Source organism: Schistocerca serialis, chromosome 2 (genome assembly GCF_023864345.2).
Source record: "Schistocerca serialis cubense isolate TAMUIC-IGC-003099 chromosome 2, iqSchSeri2.2, whole genome shotgun sequence".
Lineage (NCBI taxonomy): Eukaryota > Metazoa > Arthropoda > Insecta > Orthoptera > Acrididae > Schistocerca > Schistocerca serialis.
The window spans coordinates 996652655-996669507 of NC_064639.1; the positions used below are offsets into that span (position 1 = coordinate 996652655).

Below are 16853 nucleotides of genomic sequence, written 5' to 3' on the forward strand. Positions count from 1 at the left end.
ACTTTTATTGTGATTACTTACCTGTGTGCTGAATGCACATTTAAATGGAGAGCTTCATTGGCCATCAGCAAAGGAAGCAATAATTTATTCGGTAACTGAAAGTGGTGCATTACTAGCCCAGCGGCTAGTCGGGAGAGCGGATTTGATCAGGCGTTCCCTTAGCCGTCCGCACCGTGGCTTTATATATAAGAACGCTGTGCGAGAAAGTAATGCCCCAGTTCTTTCCAGACGCTGAATAGCACACCACCTGCGCCGGGAGTCGCGTCGCGTCGGCTATAAACAGCCTCGGATGTCATAATAAGTTACTCGGGAAACGCGTAACCATGAAATCGTTTTCGAGTGAAGTGTTAATCCTGGGATGACTTTAATGACCTATCTTCAGTTTGCGTATGTCGTATTTTCACGTGCCGTCGTGGGACAGACATTCTACCATTATTTAGCGTGGCGTTTGATGAACATTATCATCAAATTATGGCGAGCATTCACTTAAACATTTAATTTGGACAGTTATAGTTGCATCAGCGCATTAGAATCTGAACTGCTCTGGTAGTTGGATTGTGTGGATTCTTTTTTTTCATCTGTGACTTTCAGAATATAGCGAACGTTTTTACAGGATCGTTTTTTGATTATGAATCCCAGACAATCTCCTAATTCCTCAGAGCTATAAGCTGTAGCTATAAGTGTATTTCTCAGATGAAGTCGGCACTAGGAACTCTAATTACAGGCTTCACGTTTTGCTAATCACTTTCTGGTTGCCAATATTGTAGTTAGAGAGCCAGTGTTGAGAATGGCAAAAGACAGCATAAATAATAGGAACATTTACAAAACAATTAATTCCACCCGCCGCCCCACAGTACCATAAACTGACTGCACATTAAATTATAGTAAATCCCCTCTATAGTTTAACAGGTACTTCGTGAATAAACAAAACAATTTTCATTTACTTCTGTTCTTCTTCACTCATACAACACTCAAACTGCTAATTACTATACATATAAAATAATTATAATTATGCAATTACAGTAAATATTAATCAAACATAACTTTACAACATTGTTTTGACTACGACTGCTAGCACTGTCCGTCAACTGCTGACCTCTTCCGCCTACTAGTACAACTACGTGCATCTCTGTAACTCAAATACATGTCAGCTGGTGACATCTGTCGATGACCCATGCCTATAACGATATTGTCCTAACAAGTGACTGGAGCGATGAGAAGGCGCTACGCCTCAAAAGCTTGTAAGGTTGTTACAGGGTAGGCTGTGCTTATAGATAATCAAGGAAAAGTTAGATACGTTTCTCCGTTTCCGGGTTCCTTGGGATTGAAGTTAGGCCGTTGCGTGCAAATTCAAGCGGCCCGCCAGATACAACTGGTTAAGTTGTTCTGACAGCGTAGATGATAGTGCACGAGACTGTGCAGCCTCTGGCTCGGGTTCAATCCTTAGAACTGTCCCACGTCCCAGAGAGCTATGCAAAAATCGCTCTCTTGTTCGGTTTTCGGAAACTAAACGAAGGGCGCGTTTGGCGTCACCGCCTGTGGCGGGCCAGTTGACTTTGCGCCCAACTTCTATGCTAATTAACACTGAAACAGCGCAATGTAATGTATTTTTCTTAACAATTTATTATTTCTCAGCACCATCAACCCAGTGACACTTTTACAAGCTTTTCAGGCTGTTTCTGACCACCCTGAATAATGTTTCTAATGGACAAGCTCGAAAGCTTCATGTAACTCTTCTCAGACGACTGTAGAGAATTACAGGAAGAGCTAGAGAGAATCAGTGACGGCCGTAGGCTCCGGCAGTTAACCCTTAACGTAAATAAATGTAACACATTGTACATAAATGGCGAAGGAACTCACAACTGTACGATTGCACTGTTGGTGACAAATGAATGGAAACAGTAAATATCGTATAACACGCAGGAATAACGATTCGGAGCGACCTAAAGTAGAATGACCACACAAAACAAAATGTAGCAAAATCAGATGCCAGGCTGGGATTCATTGGAAGAATGTTGGAAGCTAGGCTTTGGTTGCATGTGGGTGTCCCTAACTGGCGTGCAAATTAGGATCAGAGCGAACCTCTTACGCATACCGAACTCATGGAGTTGCACATCAAGTATTCGCAAGGAAAGACGCTGAACTGATTTGGCCCCAATGCAACTCGTCTTGAACCGGCTAAACTTCACATAAATTTAATTAAGAGATGATGATGATGTTTGGGTTGTAGGGCGCTTAACTGCGCGGTTATCTGAGCCCGTACAAATTCCCATTCTTTGCTCTGTCCTACTCGCGACTTGCATGAATTATGATGAAATGATGAGGAAAATACTAACACCCAGTTCCCGGGCGGAGCAAATCCCCAACCCGGCCGGGAACAGAACCCGGGACCCCGTGAGCCAGAGGCAGCAACGTTAGCCACTAGACAACGAGCTGCGGACTAATTAAGAGATTAATGATAAGTAGTAATGCAGGAGAAATGCGTAGTTCAGGAGAGTAATTCTGACCTGGAGTATTACAATGAGATTTATTGACTCGGCGGGCTTTCGAATTAAATGAATTGTGGCCCTCAACTACGTACCCTCCGACTCAGAGTCGAAATATTAACAGTTTTGGCTGGTTTCGTTGTCTAGGGGCTGGGATACGTACTTGCGGCATTACAAGTCAAATACTGCTGAGTCTACAGTATACAATATGAATATATAAATGAATCGAATGGTCGAAGATTCCTATGACTCGGCAGTTGCTTAGAGGGACGCTCTGCCATTTCATCCACACATGTGTTAATGACGCGCATCCGCGCCGTCCCCCATCCGCCCCCCCTCGCCCCCCCCCCTCCAACCGGCCTGCCGGTGTGGCCGGGTCGTGCAGTTCTAGACGCTTCAGTCTGGAACCGCTTGACCGCTACGGTCGCAGGTTTGAATCCTGCCTCGGGCATGGATGTTTGTGATGTCCTCAGGTTAGTTAGGTTTAAGTAGTTCTAGGGGACTGATGACCACAGATGTTAAGTCACATAGTGCTCACAGCCATTTGAACCAACCCCCCTCCCCCCCCTCCATTGATCACGAAACTGAAGTGGTGAGAAAAGCATATACACCCTTAGCTTTGCTGCTTCGGATCACTTTCTAATTTCGCTGAAAGTCTTGAACTTCCCTAGTGGCTCCACCCTGTACAGAAGAGCTAAAATTACAGTCGCACTACATTCCAAATGGATGTGATGACTTTCAGTGGGCTAGCAGGCCCACAATGTCCTTATAGGAAGACTGAATGGTTCGGGAAGTGTCAGCAATGTCAAAAGATTGTCAAGGAGTCGTCCTGTTGCTGATCAAACTGCGAACTGTCCTTTTCGACAGCAAAATGTGTGGGAATAAATTCCCCCAAGAGAAGAGGTGTTTCATCGATGCCCTCTTTGACACCTACTGAGGACTTTTCGTGTCGACTCTAAGCAGCGGTCTGAAATGTTTTCCTCGGCCTCGCATAAGAAAATAACGTGATTTCAATGTTGGGCGTCGTGGTTCTGTTCTCCATCGCAGAGGCCTTCCAGGAAAGGGTGAAATGTGGGTAGGAGGGAGTGTGACGACCTTCCCATTGTGTGACACGAGGACGATTTAGCAGTGTGCCACTCTTCTGCACCATTACAGAGTAAAGTTATTGTCACCACTGACTCAAATTTCAAATTCTACGTGGTAGTGGGAGACAATTACGGGGTTTCGAAAAAAGTGGCTCTTTAATTGTGTTGCACAGTGTACATCTCGTGAGAAGACAGTGAAGGTAAAACCAGAAAGATTCGAGCTGCCACGGAGGCTTACCAACAATCGTGACTGTAACAATGTAACAGGAAAGGATGATGGATGTGTCGTACACGAAGTACCCTTACAACACATTATAATGTGGCCTGTGGAGTATAGGTGTAGATGTAGATACAGATGCGGCCTCACATCGATAGCTCTGCGATTCTGCGTGTGACAAACCACTGCACAGCGCGAAGTAATAATTGACCGTTGCTCCCTCAGGTAGACTTTACAGATAGACGGTAAATTATTGAACAGTGAGAGACTGAGCTGATCGCTACATTGACCAAAGCTTTCGCTCCTCAAATGGTTCAAATGGCTCTGAGCACTATGGGACTTAACATCTATGGCCATCAGTCCCCTAGAACTTAGAACTACTTAAACCTAACTAACCTAAGGACATCACACACATCCATGCCCGAGGCAGGAATCGAACCTGCGACCGTAGCAGTCGCGCGGCTCCGGACTGAGCGCCTAGAACCGCTAGACCACCGCGGCCGGCTCGCTCCTCAGACAAGTTGGTTACAGACGTTCATGCAGACCACCTCGAAAGCAAAACGTTTGACTTAGTCAAGCGGATGCTATCTCTTCACTGTTTGTCACCTAAAATACATAGCATTATTCTCGGCACTGATTTCAACTATCAGATTTAGCGTTTAGTAGAAAGGCATTTGGGATCACAGAGCACTTCATGCGTTTGATGGCTGCCCATCGTATACTTTAATAGTGATTGCATTGTGTCATAGTCGTCGTAATTAGTAACAAATCCCGGTATTGTTCGGCCTCTGGCGATAGGCATATTTGTGTCCAAAAGCCGCTTCGTTAACGCTTGCACCCCGCTGTGGCGCACCGTTGATCGTGACGATGGCGAGGGGGGAAGGGGGGCGGCATTCACTGAGAAGCTATCGTTCCTGGCAGTCTTCAGAGGAAGGGTATGACTGTAGCACATCCAGTTGTGTGACCAGTCAAAGAAAAGGAGGCATTTCCAGTAAGACAATGCTTGGTTGCAGACAATGTAACTCATGGAAGTAGCTCTTCCTTGCTTCTGCGGACTACTTTTTTTTTTTTTTTTGTCATCAGTCTACTGACTGGTTTGATGCGGCCCGCCACGAATTCCTTTCCTGTGCTAACCTCTTCATCTCAGAGTAGCACTTGCAACCTACGTTCTCAATTATTTGCTTGACATATTCCAATCTCTGTCTTCCTCTACAGTTTTTGCCCTCTACAGCTCCCTCTAGTACCATGGAAGTCATTCCCTCATGTCTTAGCAAATGTCCTATCATCCTGTCCCTTATCAGTGTTTTCCACATATTTCTTTCCTCTCCGATTCTGCGTAGGACCTCCTCATTCCTTACCTTATCAGTCCACCTAATTTTCAACATTCGTCTATAGCACCACATCTCAAATGCTTCGATTCTCTTCTTTTCCGGTTTTCCCACAGTCCATGTTTCACTACCACACAATGCTGTACTCCAAACGTACATCCTCAGAAATTTCTTCCTCAAATTAAGGCCGGTAGTTGATATTAGTAGACTTCTCTTGGCCAGAAATGCCTTTTTTGCCATAGCGAGTCTGCTTTTGATGTCCTCCTTGCTCCGTCCGTCATTGGTTATTTTACTGCCTAGGTAGCAGAATTCCTTAACTTCATTGACTTCGTGACCATCAATCCTGATGTTAAGTTCCTCGCTGTACTCATTTCTACTATTTCTCATTACCTTCGTCTTTCTCCGATTTACTCTCAAACCATACTGTGTACTCATTGGACTGTTCATTCCGTTCAGCAGATCATTTAATTCTTCTTCACTTTCACTCAGGATAGCAACGTCATCAGCGAATCGTATCATTGATATCCTTTCACCTTGTATTTTAATTCCACTCCTGAACCTTTCTTTTATTTCCATCGTTGCTTTCTCGATGTACAGATTGAAGAGTAGGGGCGAAAGGCTACAGCCTTGTCTTACACCCCGCTTCTTAATACGAGCACTTCGTTCTTGATCATCCACTCTTATTATTCCCTCTTGGTTGTTGTACATATTGTATATGACCCGTCTCTCTCTATAGCTTACCCCTACTTTTTTCAGAATCTCGAACTGCTTGCACCATTTTATATTGTCGAACGCTTTTTCCAGGTCGACAAATCCTATGAAAGTGTCTTGATTTTTCTTTAGCCTTGCTTCCATTATTAGCCGTACCGTCAGAATTGCCTCTCTCGTCCCTTTACTTTTCCTAAAGCCAAACTGATCGTCACCTAGCGCATTCTCAATTTTCTTTTCCATTCTTCTGTATATTATTCTTGTAAGCAGCTTCGATGCATGTGCTGTTAGGCTGATTGTGCGATAATTCTCGCACCTGTCAGCTCTTGCCGTCTTCGGAATTGTGTGGATGATGCTTTTCCGAAAGTCAGATGGTATGTCGCCAGCCTCATATATTCTACACACCAACGTGAATAGTCGTTTTGTTGCCACTTCCCCCCATGATTTTAGAAATTCTGATGGAATGTTATCTATCCCTTCTACCTTATTTGACCGTAAGTCCTCCAAAGCTCTTTTAAATTCCGATTCTAATACTGGATCCCCTATCTCTTCTAAATCGACTCCTGTTTCTTCTTCTATCACATCAGACAAATGTTCACCCTCATAGAGGCTTTCAATGAGTTCTTTCCACCTATCTACTCTCTCCTCTGCATTTAACAGTGGAATTCCCGTTGCACTCTTAATGTTACCACCGTTGCTTTTAATGTCACCAAAGATTGTTTTGACTTTCCTGTATGCTGAGTCTGTTCTTCCGACAATCATATCTTTTTCGATGTCTTCACATTTTTCCTGCAGCCATTTCGTCTTAGCTTCCCTGCACTTCCTATTTATTTCATTCCTCAGCGGCTTGTATTTTTGTATTCCTGATTTTCCCGGAACATGTTTGTACTTCCTCCTTCATCAATCAACTGAAGTATTTCTTCTGTTACCCATGGTTTCTTCGCAGCTACCTTCTTTGTACCTATGTTTGCCTTCCCAAATTCTGTGATGGCCCTTTTTAGAGATGTCCATTCCTCTTCAACTGTACTGCCTACTGCGCTATTCCTTATTGCAGTATCTATAGCGTTAGAGAACTTCAAACGTATCTCGTCATTCCTTAGTACTTCCGTATCCCACTTCTTTGCGTATTGATTCTTCCTGACTAATGTCTTGAACTTCAGCCTACTCTTCATCACTACTATATTGTGATCTGAGTCTATATCTGCTCCTGGGTACGCCTTACAATCCAGTATCTGATTTCGGAATCTCTGTCTGACCATGATGTAATCTAATCGAAATCTTCCCGTATTTCCCGGCCTTTTCCAAGTATACCTGCTACTCTTGTGATTCTTGAACAGGGTATTCGCTATTACTAGCTGAAACTTGTTACAGAACTCAATTAGTCTTTCTCCTCTTTCATTCCTTGTCCCAAGCCCATATTCTCCTGTAACTACATTATATTATTTCATCATATTACAGCTTGAACGGCACTGCCTGGCCCGCTACCTGTAAAAAATTTGTATTATACAGAACCTAGAGGCGTATTTCAGCTGATACGGGTGGCGGAAATACCGCAAAGTACCGAAGAGAAGAAAGCAGCCACTCACACCACCCTGGGTTACTCCCTACGTCTGAATTCGAGGAACCTGAAGCAGCACTTCACAAACCGAATATTTTCACAGTATTTAAAGCTGTTTCCTTACTGCTGTTGCGCAATGTGGTCGCTAAAAGTTTGTAGTGGTGTCAGTCAAGTATCGATGTATGAATTCTTTTCGCGTGACAACAGATATAAAACTAAATTAGGACGTGAGAGATTAATAAAGTCAATAGCAAATGGTAATTGAGATGCTCCGGGATTGTATTTTTTTGAATGTTTGTAAAAACGGCGAGATTGTTCTCGGAAAATCCTGTTGCGCACTTTTCGATAATCTACATTAGTGGAAGACTCCACAGGATTTCTAATGCCACCACCAGATAGTCAGGAATGCCTTTCAGGCGACAGAGACGCTACTATCAACACCTTACTGAGTTTGAACGAGTTCGTGTAATAGGATTACGAGAAACTGGATGTTCCTTTTGTTCTATTGCAGAAAAACATGGGAGGAATGGGCAGGAATGCAGCCAGTGTAAATGATTGCTGGCAAGAAGAGCGGGCCACGTAGCACTGCCGAGAGGGAAACCGACGTGTTCGGCGTATGCCTCTGGCGCATCGTACTGCATTTGCGTAACAATTTGAGCAGCAGTTGGCAGCACATCGACACAACGAACTGTTACAAATCGGCTACTTCAGGTACATCTCTGAGCCAGACTCCCTGTGGCGTGCATTCCACTGACCCCAAACTACCACCATTTGCGACTTCAGCGGTGTCAAGCGTAAGCTCATTGGAGATCAGGGTTGAGGTCTGTTTTGTTTGCTGATGAAAGCTGGTTCTGGCTCGGTGCCTGTTATGGTCGGGTGTTTGTTAGGACAAGGCCAGTTGAAAATTCTACAACCAACCTATCTGCGAGCTAGAAACACCGAACCCACACCTGGAGTTATGGGGTAGGGTGCGACTTCGATTGGACAGCATTTCAGGGAGTGAGATTTTCACTCTACAGCGGATTGTGCGCTGATATGAAACTTCCTGGCAGATTAAAACTGTGTGCCCGACCAAGACTCGAACTCGGGATCTTTGCCTTTTGTGGACAAGTGCTCTACCAACTGAGCTACCGAAGCACGACTCACTCCCGGTCCTCACAGCTTTACTTCTCCCAGTATCTCGTCTCCTACCTTCGAAACTTTACAGAAGCTCTCCTGCGAACCTTGCAGAACTAGCACTCCTGAAAGAAAGGACACTGCGGAGACATGGCTTAGCCACAGCCTGGGGGATGTTTCCAGAATGAGATTTTCACTCTGCTGCGGAGTGTGCGCTGATATGAAACTTCCTGGCTGTGGCTAAGCCATGTCTCCGCAGTATCCTTTCTTTCAGGAGTGCTAGTTCTGCAAGGTTCGCAGGAGAGCTTCTGTAAATTCTGGAAGGTAGTAGACGAGATACTGGCAGAAGTAAAGCTGTGAGGACCGGGCGTGAGTCGTGCTTCAGTGGCTCAGATGGTAGAGCACTTGCCAGCGAAAGGCAAAGGTCCCGAGTTCGAGTCTCGGTCGGGCACACAGTTTTAATCTGCCAGGAAGTTTCATTTCAGGGGGTATTTTCCAACAAGATATCGCTCACCCACATACCTCTGTTGTAACCCAACATGCTCTACAGAGTGTCGACATATTGCCTTGGCCTGCGTGATCACCAAATCTGTCTCCAATCGAGCACATCATCGGACGAGAAGTCCAGCGTCATACACTTACAGTATTAACAACCGTCCCTGTACTAACCGATCAAGTGCAGCAGTCATGGAACTTCATCCTACAAACTGACATCCGGCATCTGTACAACGCAATGCCTGTACGTTTCAATGGCTGCATTTATCATTCTGGTGGGTACACTGGTTATTAATGTAACACTATTCCACCTTTGGAATGGCTTATCTTCCCCTTACTTAGTGCTCTAGCGATATTTATCAGTTAGATATGTTAATCTACATTAATTATTTTTTGACGCTGCATTTTTTTCCATCAGTGTATTCCGTACGTGTTTACTGTGTTTGGCAGGCACAGCTGGTGCAAATCGGTGCATAGTCAGATCAATGTGCGGCACTAGCAGATCCACTTTTCTTGTCAGACCCTGCGGGTCCGACTTTTTGTCCGTACGGGATTTTGTCGTCGCGGAGACACAAAGTTACCTCCCTAGAAAGGCGGCGGCCAGTGTGGGCTTCAGTCGTGCCTCTGCCCGCCTCGACCGCGGGCCTGGGCGTGGTCGATCGATAGCTGTCGGGGGAGGGGAAACGGGGGCAGAGGGGGGGGGGGGGTTGAGAGGAGGGGGTGCCGGGGCCGGCGCCACAGTTGCTTCAAGTGTCGCATTCCGCAAGCGAGGCCGCGCCACACTTCCTACTTTGCAAACTGTCGCGTGCAGAAGGGCACGGGGTCACTGTCACCGTATAATACGCCACTGCGAGCTGGGTTATACAAACTGGCCTTTTCTCTAAGTCCGAAGTTCTTTGAGGCTGTAGAAGATTGATGCCGTAGTACGTGGAGGAACCACAACGCTAGGAAAAAATGTAGGGAAATGAAAAGCTGCAGAAGAACGACGCGTGGTGCAGAGATCGACATGAACGAATGCAGGGCATTACACATAAACTAGCGGTGAAATCCCGTCACTGTTTGGTTATGCTATTGTCGAAGGATCACTGAAGGAAGTTACCTCCATTAAGCATTACCAGTGGGCGTACGGGGAGATTTGAAGTGGAACGACCGCATATAAGTAATCGCAAGAAAGGCAGGTACCAGATGGCATCCTCTCAGAGAGCGTGGTCCCCGCCCTCAGATGGTAGTCTGCGAATCCCTCTTTCGACCAATACTTGAATATAGCTCGTCAGTCTGGGTCCGGTACCCGATAGGATTCTTTAAGGATACAGAAAAAACATTAAAAAAGTTGCGGATGTGAGGTCTTTATTGCATTGATCGCTTGTGGATACACAGGATTACTACACTACTGGCCATTAAAATTGCTACACAAAGAAGAAATGCAGATGGTAAACGGGTATTGATTGGACAAATATATTATACTAGAACTAACATGTGATTAAATTAGCAAGCAATTTGGGTGCATACATCCTGAGAAATCAGTACCCAGAACAACCACCTCTGGCCGTAATAACGGCCTTGATACGCCTGGGCATTGAGTCAAAGAGAGCTTGGATGGCGTGTACAGGTACAGTTGCCCATGCAGCTGCAACACGATACCACAGTTCATCAAAGTAGTGACTGGCGTATTGTGACGAGCCAGTTGCTCGGCCACCATTGACCAGACGTTTTCAGTTGGTAAGAGATCTGGAGAATGTACTGGCCAGGGTAGCAGTTGAACATTTTCTGTATCTACAAAGGCCCGTACAGGACCTGCAACATGCGGTCGTGCTTTATCCTGTTGAACTGTAGTGTTTCTCAGGGATCGAATGAAGGGTAGAGCCACGGGTCGTGACACATCTGAAATGTAACGTCCACTGTTCAAAGTGCCGTCAATACGAACAAGAGGTGATCGAGATGTGTAACCAATTGCATGCCATACCATCACGCCAGTCTGGCGATGAGGAATACACGCTTCCAATGTGCGTTCACCGCGATGTCGCCACACACGGATGCGATCATCATGATGCTGTAAACAGAATCCGGATTCATCCGAAAAAATGACGTTTTGCCATTTATGCACCCAGGTTTGTCGTTGAGTACACCATCGCAGGCGCTCCTGTCTGTGATGCAGCGTCAAGGGTAACCGCAGCCGTGGTCTCCGAGCTGATAGTCCATGCTGCTACAAACTGTTCGTGCAAATGGTTGTTGTCTTGCAAAAGTCCCCATCTGTTGGCTCAGGAATCGAGACGTCGCTGCACGATCCGTTACAGCCACGCGGATAAGATGCCTGTCATCTCGACTGCTAGTGATACGAGGCCGTTGGGATCCAGCACAGCGTTCCGTATTACCCTCCTGAACCCATCGATTCCATATTCTGCTAACAATCATTGGATCTCGATCAACGCGAGCAGCAATGTCGCGATACGATAAATCGCAATCGCGATATGCTACAATCCGACCTTTATCAAAGTCGGAAGCGTGATGATACGCATTTCTCCTCCTTACACGAGGCATCACAACAACGTTTCACCAGGCAACGCCGGTCAACTGCTGTTTGTGTATGAGAAATCGGTTGGAAACTTTCCTCATGTCAGCACTTTGTAGGTGTAGCCACCGGCGCCAACCTTGTGTGAATGCTCTGAAAAGCTAATCATTTGCATATCAGGGCATCTTCTTCCTTAAATTTCGTGTCTGTAGCACGTCATCTTCGTGGTGTAGCAATTTTAATCGCCAGTAGTGTAATTTCGACAGAACTATGCTGCCGTCTTCAATTCCACAATGTAGATATAATGAGTATGTAGGTGGCACATGTTTTAACGTTCTACACCTTTTTTTATTATGAGTCCATGTCCGCCCCCGGTAGCTGAGTGGTCAGCGCGACAGACTGTCAGTCCTAAGGGCCCGGGTTCGATTCCCGGCTGGGTCGGAGATTTTCTCTGCTCAGGGACTGGGTGTTGTGTTGTCCTAATCATCATCATTTCATCCCCATTGACGCGCAAGTGGCCGAAGTGGCGTCAAATCGAAAGACTTGCACCAGGCGAACGGTCTACCCGACGGGAGGCCCTCGTCACACGACATTCCATTCCATTCCATTATGAGTCGGTTATGATGATACGAAAACATACTTGCATTCTATCGCACAGCACTGTTTCATAACCTGCACACCACGGATCTAAAGATGGCAGGTTAGTCCTGTGGAAACTGGTAATCTAGTGTACCTTCGCGCGATCAAGGCAATAAAAACTTCATATGTGAAGCTTTCTTTACATTGAATTCACTGATCGCTTTCCAACCAACAATGTTAGCTATTTAAATTGAGGTAACAAAAATCATTGTACCCTGCGTAGAGCAGCAACTCGACGTGACACGGAATCAACAAGTCGTTGGAAGTCTGCTGCAAAAATATTGAGCCATGCTGCCTCTATAGCTGTCCATGCTTGCGAAAAAGTTGCTGGGTCATGATGTTGTGAACGAACTAACCTCTCAATTATGTCCCACAAATATTCGACGGGATTCAAGTCGGTCGATATGGGTGGCTAAATCATTCACTCGAATTGTCCAGAATATTCTTCAAAGCAAGCGCGAGGAACTGTGTTCCAGTGACATGACATCATCTGACCAGGCCACAGTTTCCCACACCTCTAGGGTCTAACCGTTATGGCCAAGAGCCCAGGAGAAGCGCTGTGTTTTGCAAAGGCACTATCGTCGGTCGCTTGCTGCCATAGACTATTAACGCCAAATTTCGCCGCACTGCCATCACATATACGTTCACCTTACGTCCCACAGTCATTAATGTGGTTGTTTCACGCATTCTCTCTTGTCTGTTAGCACTGAGAACTCTGAGGAAATGGCACTGCTCTTGGTGGTTGAGGGAAGGCCGTCGGCCACTGTGTTGTCCATGGTGACATTCTCGGCACACTCTTAGTGGATCTGAGAATACTTAATTCCGTAAGGATTTCCGAAACAGAATGCCCCATGCGAATAGTTCCAGCTACCACTCCGCGTTCAAAGCCTGTTAATTCCCGTAGTGCGATCGTAATCACGTCGGAAACCGTTCCGTGTGAATCACCTGAGCCCAAGTGATATCTCCACCAACGCTCTGCCCTTTTATACCTTGTGTACGCGATACCTCCGCCATCTGTACATGTGCTTATCGTTATCCCATGACTTTCGTCACCTCTTTGTATAATACAGAAAGAAGATATGCGCGTTTCATCGCAGTGTCATCTAATAAGCGCGAAAGCCCAGTTGCAGACGTTACAAGTGACAGGTGAAGCGTTGTGCATCACGGCGTGATTAAAATTTCGTGAGCGTTCTTTCCTGGAATAGCCAACCAATATAATACTTCCTCTTTCCTATATCTCGCGAAAGAGCGGCTTTCGTATTATAGATATAGATGTAGATAAAAGACTGACGGCAGACGAATTAATGGAAACGCACAGCACTCGTTTTCCAAGAGGATTACAGAATTGATTATCATTTCTAATGGATGGGCATCGTCCTATACACAAGCCTCAAAATTTCGTTATAAATGCAATGAGCCAGTCTCCTGGAGCTACGTACTTGCCCCTTCTTACTTGTCCGTCTCAGTGTATCAGATGTACGTCTATGTCCTTTAGATAATTGGAACTCTGTCATTAGACAGGTACAGTAGAGTATGAACTACCGCTGAAAATTTCTACCTAAAAATGAGCTATTCGTAAAGGAAATTCCTGCATCAGTCCGTGATCACTGAGAATATTCTGTGAATAAAACCGTCTAGATCGCTTAATACAAGTTGCCAGGGAATCCCAAAGCATTTCTGGGACAGTGCTACTTTTAGTTACTTTATTGCTGGTAATCTGAAAGATTTTAACCACAGAACAATTAGTAAGCGTTGAGTTGGATGTTCAATGACCTGCGCTTTCTCATGTTCAAGAACGATTTCGCTGACGTTGTCTTATAGCACTCCCAACGCAAACAACCACTGTAGCTTTGGTCAACATGTTCAGGGAACTGGGTTGCAGTCAACTCTCGAGCAGAATTCAAAAGCGTGGACGCATCGTCTGAGCCGAGAACTCGGGATCCCAAGGTCCACTGTGTGGCAAACCTGGTGCTTCGTAATGAAGAAAAATGGTTATCACGTCCAGGTGATCTTGAACCAGAGGACTATGCAGCACCATGGCCATGAGCCACGACTTAATGGAGGAAGTGAACAATAACATTCGTTGTTACAATCCCTGCTCATTTATTAGGCTACCTTCCATAAAGTGGCATCTTCAATCGCTACAGGAAAAGGATGTGGGTTGATGGTCAAAAACGCATCGCCAAGGAATTGGAACATAACACTGCGAAGGTAAACACCGCGTCGTCCAAGAGCCCATTTAAGGTGTATTCTTTTTTGATAACTGAAGAGAACATCACAAGCCAAGATTGCTAAGAAAGCATTATACTAGAGGACCGATTTCGACAAAACTGTGCTGTCATCATGGATCTTATATTTCGAAATTATTACAACAAACTGTTCATCAGTGTTGCAAATTGCTTCGCAGTGAATGTACACTTCCCACTACAGGGAGATCAGTGGTGGGTAGTGGTAGTGGAAAGCGTGTGGCAGTGTGAAGCAACTAGCAACACTAATGGAAAACATCTTGCAAAATTTTTAAAGCACAAGATCCGATGATGATAGCATAGCTCTCTTGAAATAAAATGCTTTTTTAGCGATCTTGGCTTGTGAAGCTTTCTTCAGTTGTTATACACTGCAGATCGTCCCTATACTGATCATGTCAGGAATATATATTTTCACGTCAACATCGACCTGAACATGCTTCAGTAATTCAGGCAGCCCCAAATGTTTGCCAACATTTCGCATTAGCTAATGTTTCAATAGTACGGCGCCCCACCGCACATCAGATATATTGTGCGTAATTACGTCAACGAGACGTTTCCATGACATTAGATTCGACGAGACTCACCACGGATCTGGGCAACATGTCTCGTCTGGTCTAATGCTCTTGGACGTTCTTTCAAGGGGCCACAGCAAGAGTTACGTGTACAAGGTGAATATTAGGAGCCTGAATCACGTGCGTGAACGCATTTCGGCAGCGGTGCGAGCAGTTACCCAGGAAATGTTGCAGCGCGTATTCAGGGGCACCAAGGATAGATATCTGTTCTGCCTGGATATGAATGGCTGTCATGTAGAACGGCAGTCATTTCATTCTACATAAGGTGTTTTCTTCCATGTTACATTTATATTCTTTCATTCAAATTAAAGCGCTCCTTCCCGGAAATGGTTGGAGACTTCTAGGGCACCTTGTATATGTCTTTATTTATAACGTCGTTTCGGCTACCGCCATTGTCAAAACAGAACTCAGAAATTGTACAACAACGATTAGTGTCGCTGTGAATAATGCTTCTGTCCAGTTTGGTTGAGATTATATTGATACTTACACTGAATGTTGTTGTACAAGATCTAATTTTTGATCAGATGATAGCAGTATCCGAAACGAGGTCACAAACATAGACATATCTTAAGCGATCTGAACTGTTTTGTTCGCAAAAATAAATTAAGGAACAGCGCATGATAGAAATAACTATAGCAAATGATCTATAAAAATAAAAATTTTCTTTACAATGGGGTTTTCTAAGTCAAAGCAAAGATACAAAGTTGATATACGCTACGTGATCAAAAGCATCTAGATACTATTAGTTGACACTATTATGGAGCGTCACGACTTGAGGTCTGATGAGGTCACTTTCAATTATGTGTCTGAATGTCTGTGGAGAAATACACTGAAGACCAAATGAGACTGGTACACCTGCCTAATATCGTGTAGGGCCCCCGCGAGCACGCAGAAGTGCCCGAATACGACGTGGCACGGACTCGACTAATGCCCGAAGTAGGACTGGAGGGAATTGACACCAGGAATCCTGCAGGACTGTCCATTAATCCGAACTAGGGGATGGAGAAATCTTCTGAACAGCATGTTGCGAGGCATCCCAGATATGCTCAATAATGTTCATGTCTGGAGAGTTTGATGGCAAGCGGAAGTGTTTAAACTCAGAAGAGTGTGCCTGGAGCCACTCTGTAGCAATTCTGAACGTGTGGAGTGTCGCATTGTCCTTCGGAATCCACATTGGACATGAATTTATGCAGAAGATCAGATAGGATGCTTACATACGTGTCACCTGTCAGAGTCATATCTAGACTAAATGATAACTGATTGAAACCCTCAGCTGCCAACAGGCGTTGTTGATATACCTCTATGTGGACAGCTGAAAATGCGTGCCCCGACCGGGATTCGAACCCGGGATCTCCTGCTTACATGGCAGACGCTCTATCCATCTGAGCCACCGAGGACACAGATGAATAGCGCGATGTGGTGGTGGTGGTGTGTTGGGGCTTATGGGCGCTCAACATCGAGGTCATCAGCGCCCTGACACACATTAATAGGAACGAATGTGGACAGACCTAAAAAAACTAAAGCACACACTCAAACAAAGCAGGAAAAGAAGGAAAATGCTACCTAAGAAAGTAAAACCTAAGGAAAGGGGAAACATAGCAACAAGAATGTCACAGGAAATTGTTATTGGCTGGCCACTTACACAAAATATGGGCGAGCTTGTCACACAGTGAGCAAATTAAAATCCTCTCCCTAAAATCTTTGTAAAAACATTTGACAGGGCACAGAACTTTAAAACTTTAACCACATTCGTCCGAGTGTTGCCTAAAAGAGATGGCAGGTCCGCTGGCAAGTCAGCCGCGACCCGCTGGTCAGAAAATAAAACGCAGTCCAATAAAACGTGGCGCACAATGACCTGGACGCCGCAAACACCACAAGTTGGAGGGTCCTCTCG

The 16853-nt window shown here is 45.2% G+C and overlaps 1 non-coding gene across 1 annotated transcript; it reads right to left on the reverse strand.

The window, feature by feature from the left end:
- Window positions 1-16282: 16282 nt before the first annotated feature.
- Window positions 16283-16356, reverse strand: Trnat-ugu (transfer RNA threonine (anticodon UGU)). The gene has a single exon. It is a non-coding gene; the product is annotated as a tRNA-Thr (tRNA).
- Between the last annotated feature and the right edge of the window lie 497 nt (window positions 16357-16853).